Source organism: Alosa pseudoharengus, unplaced genomic scaffold (genome assembly GCF_046254945.1).
Source record: "Alosa pseudoharengus isolate Yale_2024_CS ecotype anadromous, Long Island Sound unplaced genomic scaffold, YU_APseudo_1.1 YU_APseudo_1.1_scf_3, whole genome shotgun sequence".
Taxonomy (NCBI): Eukaryota; Metazoa; Chordata; class Actinopteri; order Clupeiformes; family Clupeidae; genus Alosa; species Alosa pseudoharengus.
In genome coordinates, this window is record NW_027468718.1 from 39,712,379 (window position 1) to 39,723,771 (window position 11,393).

The 11,393-nt window shown below is 40.5% G+C and overlaps 1 long non-coding RNA gene across 1 annotated transcript in view; it reads left to right on the plus strand.

Annotated features, from left to right (window-relative positions):
* Positions 1-1,344: 1,344 nt before the first annotated feature.
* Positions 1,345-11,393, plus strand: part of LOC143100772 (uncharacterized) — a 59,363-nt gene continuing 49,314 nt past the window's right edge. The window contains exon 1 of the long non-coding RNA XR_012981937.1: positions 1,345-1,692. This is a non-coding gene — a long non-coding RNA (uncharacterized LOC143100772). The remainder of the gene's footprint in view (positions 1,693-11,393) is intronic.

Genomic DNA, 11,393 nt, shown 5'->3' on the forward strand with positions numbered 1-11,393 from the left:
GCCCACTATTGTTCTTCTTAAGTTTTCTTATTATTAGTGGGTTTGATCCAGCAAGCCCACTATTGTTCTTCTTAAGTTTACTTTATTTATTTATTTATTATTCCTTTTCACCCACTTTTTGGCCGAACTACTGCTCCTAGACCGTTTGAGCTATCAACGCGGTTCGAACTCCAAAAATTCAGGCCCGAACCGGTGTAACTTGCTTGTTAATTTCGTGTCGCTGGCCCTTGTCGTTTTCGCGGTATTCCCGTTTTTCTGCGTTTTTTGGGCCCATTGAAATGAATGGCGGAATGTTCAGAATTCAAATTTCGATTGTGACATCACAGCTCTAATTGCTTAAGCTTGCACCTGGAAGAGTTCTAAGCCACCTGGCAGAGCTCTAATGGGCTGGGCTGGGCTGTCTGTGTATATGAAGGTGTGTGCATGTAACTTTTGACCCGTATGTCCGATTTTCATAAATGAGGTACCGTTGGAATCCTTGGATGAGGCCGAGTTCCATGCCCCTGATCAAACCCACTCTTGCAGTTCCTCGGAACCGCAATTCTAGTTATATCTTCTTTTTCACCCACTTTTTGGCCGAACTACTGCTCCTAGACCGTTTGAGCTATCGACGCGGTTCGAACTCCAAAAATTCAGGCCCGAACTGGTGTAACTTGCTTGTTACTTTCGTGTCGCTGGCCCTTGTCGTTTTCGCGGTATTCCCGTTTTTCTGCATTTTTCGGCCCCATTGAAATGAATGGCGGAATGTTCAAGGATTCTAATTCGATTGTGACATCACAGCTCTAATTGTTTAAGCTTGCACCTGTACTGGCAGAGTTCTAAGCCATCTGGCAGAGCTCTAATGGGCTGGGCTGGGCTGTCTGTGTATATGAAGGTGTGTGCATGTAACTTTTGACCCGTATGTCCGATTTTCATGAATGAGGTACCGTTGGAATCCTTGAATGAAGCCCAGTTCAATGCCTTGCCAGCACTAAGTGTAAAGGTAATGTAAAAAAAGATGAGACAGCGCGAAGCGCTGTCTCATCTTTTTTTTAAAGCCAAACCATGTTGATACAGGTCATTAAAAAAAAATATATATATATATTTTCCAAATCCATTCAGCCCAGTTCAATGCCTTGCCAGCACTAACCATGTTCATATAGGTCATTAAAAAAATAAATAAATAAAGTATTTCACCAATCCATTCAGCCCAGTCCTATACCCAGCTAGCTCCATTTGAACTTAGTCATGTGTATAGTTGTATAGATTATTACATTGAGAAACACACTTTCATACAGATATCATGCATATCCACGCAGCATTAAGAATCAAGTTACTCATCGTTGCCCAGCAAGAAGTCCACAATCAATTCAATTGTCTTGCCACGATCTGTGGAGCTTACAGACAACGTTATATTACCATAGGTTCTGTATGCTATTTAAAGCCGACCTAACGCTGAGTCCCTTCTAGATGGTGTGTTGCAATGCATTCTGGGTGCTGTGCTGTGATTCGACGGCTCGTCACCTGACCCACCAAACAACAACTCTCTGGGATGTGGCAAATATCGCGTAAAAACCTTGTTGCCGGAACAACAGGGAAAAGGCAACAGGATAGCAGCACGAAAGATACACAGGATACACACGGAATTTTGATGGACGTCCTTATCAGTCTATGGTCTAACTTATAAACGTGTCGGGTCAACGTCAACGATAAGTAAGTTAGGCTAACGTAAACGTTAGCTATTTGCTGTTGTCATATGCTAGTGCTATATGCTTTAGGCTATGTGATGGCCATTTATCACACTAATTTTAGGTACTACTTTTACGAGGTCTGTAGTTCTGTCAAAATGTATCTTATCGTTGAACAGACTACAAGGTTATCTTCCTTAGACTTCGTAGATGTAGTTACTACAATTTGGAAGCGAATTTCGAAGTGTAAATATGGTTTTAGTGTGTAAACAGACCAACCGCGATTTTGCAATGAAGTTAATGGAGCCTTTTATGTAGGGCTTCTAGGCTACTTTCACGAAGTCTGTAGTTCTGTCAAAATGTATCGTATCGTTGAACAGACTACAAGGTCATCTTCCTTAGACTTCGTAGATGTAGTTACTACAATTTGGAAGCGAATTTCGAAGTGTAAATATGGTTTTAGTGTGTAAACAGACCAACCGCGATTTTGCAATGAAGTGAATATGGAGCCTTTTATGTAGGACTACTAGGCTACTTTCACGAAGTCTGTAGTTCTGTCAAAATTGATCTTATCTATGAACAGACTACATGGTTATCTTCTTTAGACTTTGTAGATGTAGTTATTACAGTTTGGAAGCGAAATTCGAAGTGCAAATATGGTTTAAATGTGTAAACAAGACGCCTGATGTTTAATATATGTTAATGAATGGGCACAGTATTATTGTGTACAGTAATGGGCTATCAGTAGTATGTAAACAGTTCATGTGTTATGTGATTTACATAAACTAACAACAGAAATGTTAAAAGCTGGTATTGTGTTTCCTGAATTCTTACATTCAGGCATTCAAATGAAATGTAATTAAATAGCATATCAATCATGCAACAATGCAAAAACAATGAAACTAGTGTAGGCCTAATTATATTTTACATTAGTAAAGCAGTACTCTGATGTGCATGCTTTCACAAACTTTTGTGAACAATCTTAGCACTTTAAACATTGACTGTTTTGAAGTGCATGTATAGCAATATAGTATAAAAAAAAATAATAATTGTGATGATATTACAATTTGATGGGGGGTGGGAGGAGGGGGTAGGTTCATTTAGGTGGGCCCTATGACCCCAAAGTATGCCTTGACTGGGCCTCAGGTCAAAGAAGTTTGAGAAAGGCTGATGTAGACGACAAAGCAGCAAGGAGGCGTCGTGTGATCATTTAAACAAGTTTTATGACAAGGTCGATGAGGGTGGGAAAAATCGTACATTTCTGTGCAAACTTTGCCCGCACTTCAGTCACATTGTCTTTTAAGAAAATGCAGTCCATTTTTCGGTTTCAGCAGTCAACAACCTCAGAACTGACCCTTCAGGCCTCTCAGGAGGCACTGGCCTTCTAACCTAGCGACCACCTGAGCAACCAGCATGATTGCCCTAGCAACCAGCATAGCAACCACGTTATTTATGCTTTTTAGCTTATTGGATGTTGCGTTGATGCAGATAACTTTTGATCCGTGTGCCCGATTTTCATAAATGAGGTACCGTTGGAATCCTTGGATGAGGCCGAGTTCCGTGCCACTGATCGAACCCACTCTTGCAGTTCCTCGGAACCGCAATTCTAGTTTATTATTCCTGTTCACCCACTTTTTGGCCGAACTACTGCTCCTAGACCGTTTGAGCTATCGGCGCGGTTCGAACTCCAAAAATTCAGGCCCGAACCGGTGTAACTTGCTTGTTGATTTCGTGTCGCTGGCCCTTGTCGTTTTTGCGTTATTCCCGTTTTTCGGCGTTTTTTGGGCCCATTGAAATGAATGGCGGAATGTTCAGAATTCAAATTTCGATTGTGACATCACAGCTCTAATTGCTTAAGCTTGCACCTGGAAGAGTTCTAAGCCACCTGGCAGAGCTCTAATGGGCTGGGCTGGGCTGTCTGTGTATATGAAGGTGTGTGCATGTAACTTTTGACCCGTATGTCCGATTTTCATAAATGAGGTACCGTCGGAATCCTTGGATGAAGCCCAGTTCAATGCCTTGCCAGCACCAGTTCTAAAGGTAATGTAAAAAAAGATGAGACAGCGCGAAGCGCTGTCTCATCTTTTTTTTGAAGCCAAACCATGTTCATATAGGTCATTAAAAAAATAAAGTATTTTCCAAACCCATTCAACCCAGTATTATGCCCTGCTAGCTGCACTCAAACCTAGTCATGTGTACAGTTGTATAGATTTTAACATTGAGAAACACACATTTATACAGATATTGAGCACATCCACGCATCAATACTATTCATGTTAAGTTACTCATCATTGCCCGGCAAGAAGTCCACAATCAATTCAATTGTCTTGCCACGATCTGTGGAGCTTACAGACAACGTTATATTGTTATAGGTTCTGTATGCTATTTAAAGCCGACCTAACGATGAGTCCCTTTAAGACGGTGTGTTGCAATGCATTCTGGGTGCTGTGCTGTGATCCGACGGCTCGTCACCTGACCCACCAAACACAACGATGCTTGAACCAGAACACTTGAACTAAACGTAGTAAAAATAAATAGCTACCAAGGCTCCAAATAGCAACACACTTACACCGTAGCATAATGAGGGTATCTACATGTAAAGCGAAGCATTCAGAACTACAGGCAGTTTATTAAAAAGAACGTCAACGTCAACGGGTCAACGTCAACGATAAGTAAGTCAGGCTAACGTAAACGTTAGCTATTTGCTGTTGTCATATGCTAGTGCTATATGCTTTAGGCTACGTGATGGCCATTTATCACACTGATTTTAGGTACTACTTTTACGAGGTCTGTAGTTCTGTCAAAATGTATCTTATCGTTGAACAGACTACAGTTTTATCTTCCTTAGACTTCGTAGATGTAGTTACTACAATTTGGAAGCGAATTTCGAAGTGTAAATATGGTTTTAGTGTGTAAACAGACCAACCGCGATTTTGCAATGAAGTTAATGGAGCCTTTTATGTAGGGCTACTAGGCTACTTTCACGAAGTCTGTAGTTCTGTCAAAATGTATCTTATCTATGAACAGACTACATGATTATCTTCCTTAGACTTCGTAGATGTAGTTACTACAATTTGGAAGCGAATTTCGAAGTGTAAATATGGTTTTAGTGTGTAAACAGACCAACCGCGATTTTGCAATGAAGTGAATATGGAGCCTTTTATGTAGGACTACTAGGCTACTTTCACGAAGTCTGTAGTTCTGTCAAAATTGATCTTATCTATGAACAGACTACATGGTTATCTTCTTTAGACTTTGTAGATGTAGTTATTACAGTTTGGAAGCGAAATTCGAAGTGTAAATATGGTTTAAATGTGTAAACAAGACGCCTGATGTTTAATATATGTTAATGAATGGGCACAGTATTATTGTGTACAGTAATGGGCTATCAGTAGTATGTAAACAGTTCATGTGTTATGTGATTTACATAAACTAACAACAGAAATGTTAAAAGCTGGTATTGTGTTTCCTGAATTCTTACATTCAGGCATTCAAATGAAATGTAATTAAATAGCATATCAATCATGCAACAATGCAAAAACAATGAAACTAGTGTAGGCCTAATTATATTTTACATTAGTAAAGCAGTACTCTGATGTGCATGCTTTCACAAACTTTTGTGAACAATCTTAGCACTTTAAACATTGACTGTTTTGAAGTGCATGTAGGCAATATAGTATAAAAATAATAATAATAATTGTGATGATATTACAATTTGATGGGGGGTGGGAGGAGGGGGTAGGTTCATGTAGGTGGGCCCTATGACCCCAAAGTATGCCTTGACTGGGCCTCAGGTCAAAGAAGTTTGAGAAAGGCTGATGTAGATGACAAAGCAGCAAGGAGGCGTCGTGTGATCATTTAAACAAGTTTTATGACAAGGTCGATGAGGGTGGGAAAAATCGTACATTTCTGTGCAAACTTTGCCCGCACTTCAGTCACATTGTCTTTTAAGAAAATGCAGTCCATTTTTCTGTTCCAGCAGCCAACAACCTCAGAACTGACCCTTCAGGCCTCTCAGGAGGCCTGGCCTTCTAACCTAGTGACCACCATAGCAATCAGCATGATTGCCCTAGCAACCAGCATAGCAACCACTATATTTATGCGTTTTAGCTTATTGGATGTTGCGTTAATGCAGATAACTTTTGATCCGTGTGCCCGATTTTCATAAATGAGGTACCGTTGGAATCCTTAGATGAGGCCGAGTTCCATGCCCCTGATCAAACCCACTCTTGCAGTTCCTCGGAACCGCAATTCTAGTTGTACATATCCCCTTACAAAAAATAACTGCTGTTTTTTCAAAGTACAGTTAAGTTATAGTAGCCTAGGCTACAGTCCAGTAGCCTGGTATTTTTATGTGTCTAAAATACTGCATTCCCTGCATAACAACTGTAGGCTAAATATTTCCTCCAAAACTGCTGTTTTAATACTCAGAAATCTGCAGTTTGACACTTGAAGTAATGCAGTTATTTTTTTTGGTAAGGGTCTGGTTGTGCTAGTCTAGTACTGGCTGAGGCTGACTGTTCTTCACCTGTGTGTCTGTAGTGGGCTACTTGCCAAAGACATAGCTACTGAACTGGCTGTCCTGATTCCCTTCAATATTTTTTCAAACGTGGACTATTTTAAACAATATTTTTAATACTTAATGTACTGTAGGCCTAATTTACGATATGCATCTATTGCCCCTGCAGCAAGGTTAGGCTACTTTCCATTTTGCATAGCTTACGGTCAGTTGTAGGCTATCTAAACCAACTAAAGCTTGACTGAAATATTGTAAACATTTACCTTTACAATGTATTGGAAGAGTGAAATCACCGATTAGTTTCGACAGGTTCTTGCATGTTTCTGCTGAAAAACTTAGGTTCATCCTGAGCTGTACGTTATCATGAGCGCATTTAAAGATGAGGGTTTTTTTAAATGTAGCCAGTCGCCCGCATTTAAAAAACAGGACATGCAACTTTGCGAAGTACCGTGACAGGCTGGCAAGCAAGCCGCAGACAGATCAGATTCACTTCCCTGTTAGTTAGGCCTAACCTAGGCCACTAACACGCGCTGGAGAGATGCGTGTAGACATAGTAGGCTATAGTATAGTATATACTTTCTTGATCCTGTGAGGTCTCTCTGCATTTAACCCAATCGGTGAATTAGTGAAACAAACAGCACACAGTGAGGTGAAGCACATACTAATCCCGGCGGCGCTCGGGGAGCAGTGAGGGGTTTAGGTGCCTTGCTCAAGGGCACTTAAGCCGCGGCCCACTGGTCGGGGCTCGAACCGGCAACCCTCCGGTTACAAGTCCAGAGTGGACTTGCTAGCTTACTGGCTGCCCGTAATCAAACCACGAAACCACGAACACAAGTTTACCTTACTGCTGTTCCCGCTGTTCATTCTCGTGAAGTTTCTTCCGTTTTTCATGCCCTGAATGCTTCATGCATCCGGTTTTATGTTCATCTTTCTAATGTATGAGGCTGTCGCTATAACTGTACATGTCTGTCACTAGCTTGACTCAAGCGGAGACGTGGAAGGGGGCCTTTATTAACTTGCGGGGCCCTACGCAACTTGCGTAGTGTGCGTATAGGGAGAACCGGCCCTGTAATTACTGGAGAAGTAACTTTTCAAGTAGGCTAATGCAGTTGCAGGAAGTGTGCATTTAGTTTCCATTGTGTTTCCACAACAATGTTAGTGAGTAAATCTACTGAAATGGCCACCATCTTGGTGAAGTGTGATGTGTAAGATCAGAAAGCAGAGGTTGGTTTTAGGGCGGTAGCATATATTGATGTGTTTTCATAGCGCGTAAGAGCGTCGGCGGGAGACATCGACAATTGGCCGGGGAGGGTCATGTCATTTTTGAAAATGCTGATGGAGGGTCGTTGAAAATTATATAGCAGGCAGGGGAGGGTCATGCAACTTTTGATCGAAGCATTTAAAATCCCTCCGGTGATAACGAACGGTCCCTAACCTAGGAATACTTCTTCGTGCATTTAATGAACATTTTGTGTAATAATTCACGGCAAATTAATAAACTGAATATGGTGGTCCAAGCGCAGACCATGCACCAGTCCATGCATCAGCCCGACTGAGCAGTGATGACCGCATAGGATGAGTCAGGTAATGTTACGAAGCACTGCACCATGTTGCTAACGTTAATGTTAACCGCTTTCACACACACACAATATAAAATACACGATGATAAATATAAAATTCAATATCAAAACACTATTATTTACACGATTACTCCTGAAATAACTGCTATTAACTGCACATTCACTATATAAAAATCACTGTTTGGAGGAAAGGGTTCGCGTGCTGTCGCCGGTTGGAAATGGTTTAAATGAGGCGCGGTGGTTTATGGGATGAGTAGTTCCTTCGCTTGGAAATGAAAATATGTACACAGTCTTGTACTTTTGACTTTTTTTGGATTTTCTCTTCGTTTTTTCACTCGAAATGATATGTTGTATGCTTATGAGTTATGCCGTAGCTGGTTAGCCTAGGACATGCTGTAAACTCTTTAGATACGGATTTTTCCAAACGTCAATGGGACAAATGAATGGGAATCTTACATCCGGCACCTAACCGCATTTTGGCTGTGGGCGGGACTGTGCAGCTCTATTTAAACATGCCCCTACTCCGATTTTTTTTAGTACCGCCATTCCGACATTACCAATCCTCATTTTAAATTTTTCTCTGCAGTTCCTGTATCCTATCAAATTCCAACATCCTAGATGCATGGATGAGCTGTAGTCATGTCATCTGCACCTGCAGCTACATCAACAATCGACCCGCCATCCACTCCAAACAATGTTTTTCCCAATAGTTGATATCGGCACACATTTCAGTCAAAACCCTATAGGTGATTTTGAACTGGCCATGTGAATAAATGTTACACATTATGTAAAACACAGGTAGCTCTCCCCATTTTATTCTCTAAGCTCTCAGGGGAAAACGGTCGGAAACTACCGCCGTCATGCTATCCGGCAAAAGATTCTTTGGACGCCGCTATTTATGGATTTCCGGCTCCCATTGACTTACATTGAACACATGTAAACAAAACGTCAATTATGTGCTCAAACTAACGCCGCTGACTTATGAAAACCACCATTCCACTTTGATACGAAACTACATAATTGTACAACATTTATACAACAAAAATCACAGAATTTGGATTAAGTAATGTGGAGAAATCTTATGCAAAGTGTCAACCCCTAACAATGTGCCCATTGCCCAAATTTATGGTCGACTAATGTCGAATGTCAGAGTAATGACATTAAAAAAGGTACCTTAATGATACACTTTAATTTATAAAGGTACGAAGTATAAAAAGAAAAACACAATTTATCAGATGGATTACCCAAAACATTTATTCGAGGGCACATCTATTCCCAGAACTATAATGGGTGTTAAATATTCCGCAACCACTAGATGGCAGCATGACACAGCACATGAAGTACACCTATGTGTCGCTGCGACCTGAAGGATGGCGTGGTTGAATATCCACTTCTCCTGCACTTCGGGTCTAATAGCGGGTGAATTGTATGACCACCAGATGACGCCATTTCACTGCACCTCGGGCCTAATTGCTGCTGCAACTTCGTTTAAGTAATAAGCCTCGAGGAGCCGACGGTTACACTTGTTTTAGGGGCGCTGTTAGCCACGCTGCGCAAGCCTGGTAGGCTACAGGAGAAGCCCATAGGCTACAGTCGCGTGTGTTTGTGGTGATTTATTCCATGTATTAACAAAATAATAATGTAACATTAAAGAAATAGCCTACATAGATAAAAAAAAAAAACTAAATAATTACACCAAAAAAGTAAAGAAGCTTTATCATTGATATATAAGCTTACTGAAAATCAAATATAGGCCTAGCCTACAATTGTGTTCCACAGACAATATGTCCTACAGATAATAACAACAGTAAGAACATAGGCTAACCTAAGTCATGACGACACGAGGGCTTAAGTCTCATGTTGGCCTATGACTACGTAGCCTAGGCTACCAAGCACGTCTGTGTCTGCGACAGTGAAATAGCTCCAATATTAATTGTGTCGCCAATAAATATATGCTAACATGAATCTCATCAGTCACCTATACATAAGGGTTAGGCTATAACATATGTAGGCTATAATGTAAAAATAGGGTCATATCATATAATGTTGACTTATTAAGATGGGGGAGAGAGCTGGACATATTACACTGAACTAACTGTTCATTGTTGAAAATCAATCAAAAGTTTGTAGTTGATCCGGATGTCATTGGTCGCAAGGACTGTTAATGGGTGTATCCACAATTGGGACCTTGTTACAAGTTGGTCTTTCAGCTGCTAATGCAATCAGTGGCCGTCAGAAAACATGTTAGACAACTGAGGAATGAGATGCCACACATAAAATGTACAGTCAAACAGAACCCACAAACATCAATGGGAATCAACCAAACACTGCAGGGAACCATGTTATTGTCAATCAGCACTCTGCCACGCTAAATCAGACCCTGCTTATGTTTGTGCAGAGCAGAACAGATATTTGTAGATATGATGCAGGACCTGTTAAGAGAGATTGGCAGCTCAGTCTCCCTCATATTAGTCCCCACGGTGAATGATGTAATAGCATAGTGCTGCTGCTTCTGATGTGCAAGACAAGACAGGGTATATATTCATAATGTGACAGGCAGCATGTATTTATCATTATGTTACAACCTCTGCACAACTACTATTGATGTTAGAAGAACAAAACAATACATCTTCAAATGTTCATTGCTTATTACATGTGTTATAAAAACAAAATCCGTGTCTGCTTTCTGTGTTTTTGCATGCACCTGTCTACAGGGGTGTAAAGACATATTTGTTCACCATGCACTTAGGCTGTTCTGAGTCATTGTTTGTATGTTATAGTATTTGTTGATTTCCATTTATTGCCCATTGATATTGCATTCACATATTGTTTATTATTGCTATTCTCCTTATTAATGTAGTGTCACCAACATTTAAAATAATATCAGCTGACATTGTTATTCATAGCCATATTTATTCTGCTCTTATAAGGTAATACAGTGCACATATTTATATTTCATTTATACTACTCTAAACCACCTTCTGAAAATCAACTGTATAGTACTGTTTCACTGCACCATATTTCTTGACCTGTCTCACCACCTGCCTATACTGTAGGCTACTTACACCACCTTACTTACAACACTTTGAAGAGCCAAAAACAAAGCTCAGCACACCTGTTCTGTGCATCAGCAAAGTTGGAGGGTTAATTTATGAACCATCACTTCTAGCTGAAACATCACTTTTAGTAGGCTACATGTGACGTGTAGGCTAGAATAGAAGTCTTTATTGTCCACTACTGGGGAAATTCAGTTACAGTGTACCTACATGTACCTAATTAGGTACAGTGGTACAACCTGTGTATTAACATGTACTATCAGGTACTGTACTATCATTGTACTTGCATTATGTATTTGTGGGTACCTACATAGGCTATAGTTGTTACATTGTAATACTGAGTGCTTTTACCAAACTTTGCCAATTTGCCTACATTTTCATCAGAGGCAAAGAGCTGACCTGAGACCTGCTGGATGGGGTAAATCTGGTCATGATAGATTTGATATACAAACCATTCTTAGCTCCAGTCAAGGCCTCATTGTCTTCAGTGTACATGTAACAGCTGTGCTGCTACAACCCTGTTACTCTTTGATACAGTGGAATAAACCTATTAAGTGTACCAGTTAATTAC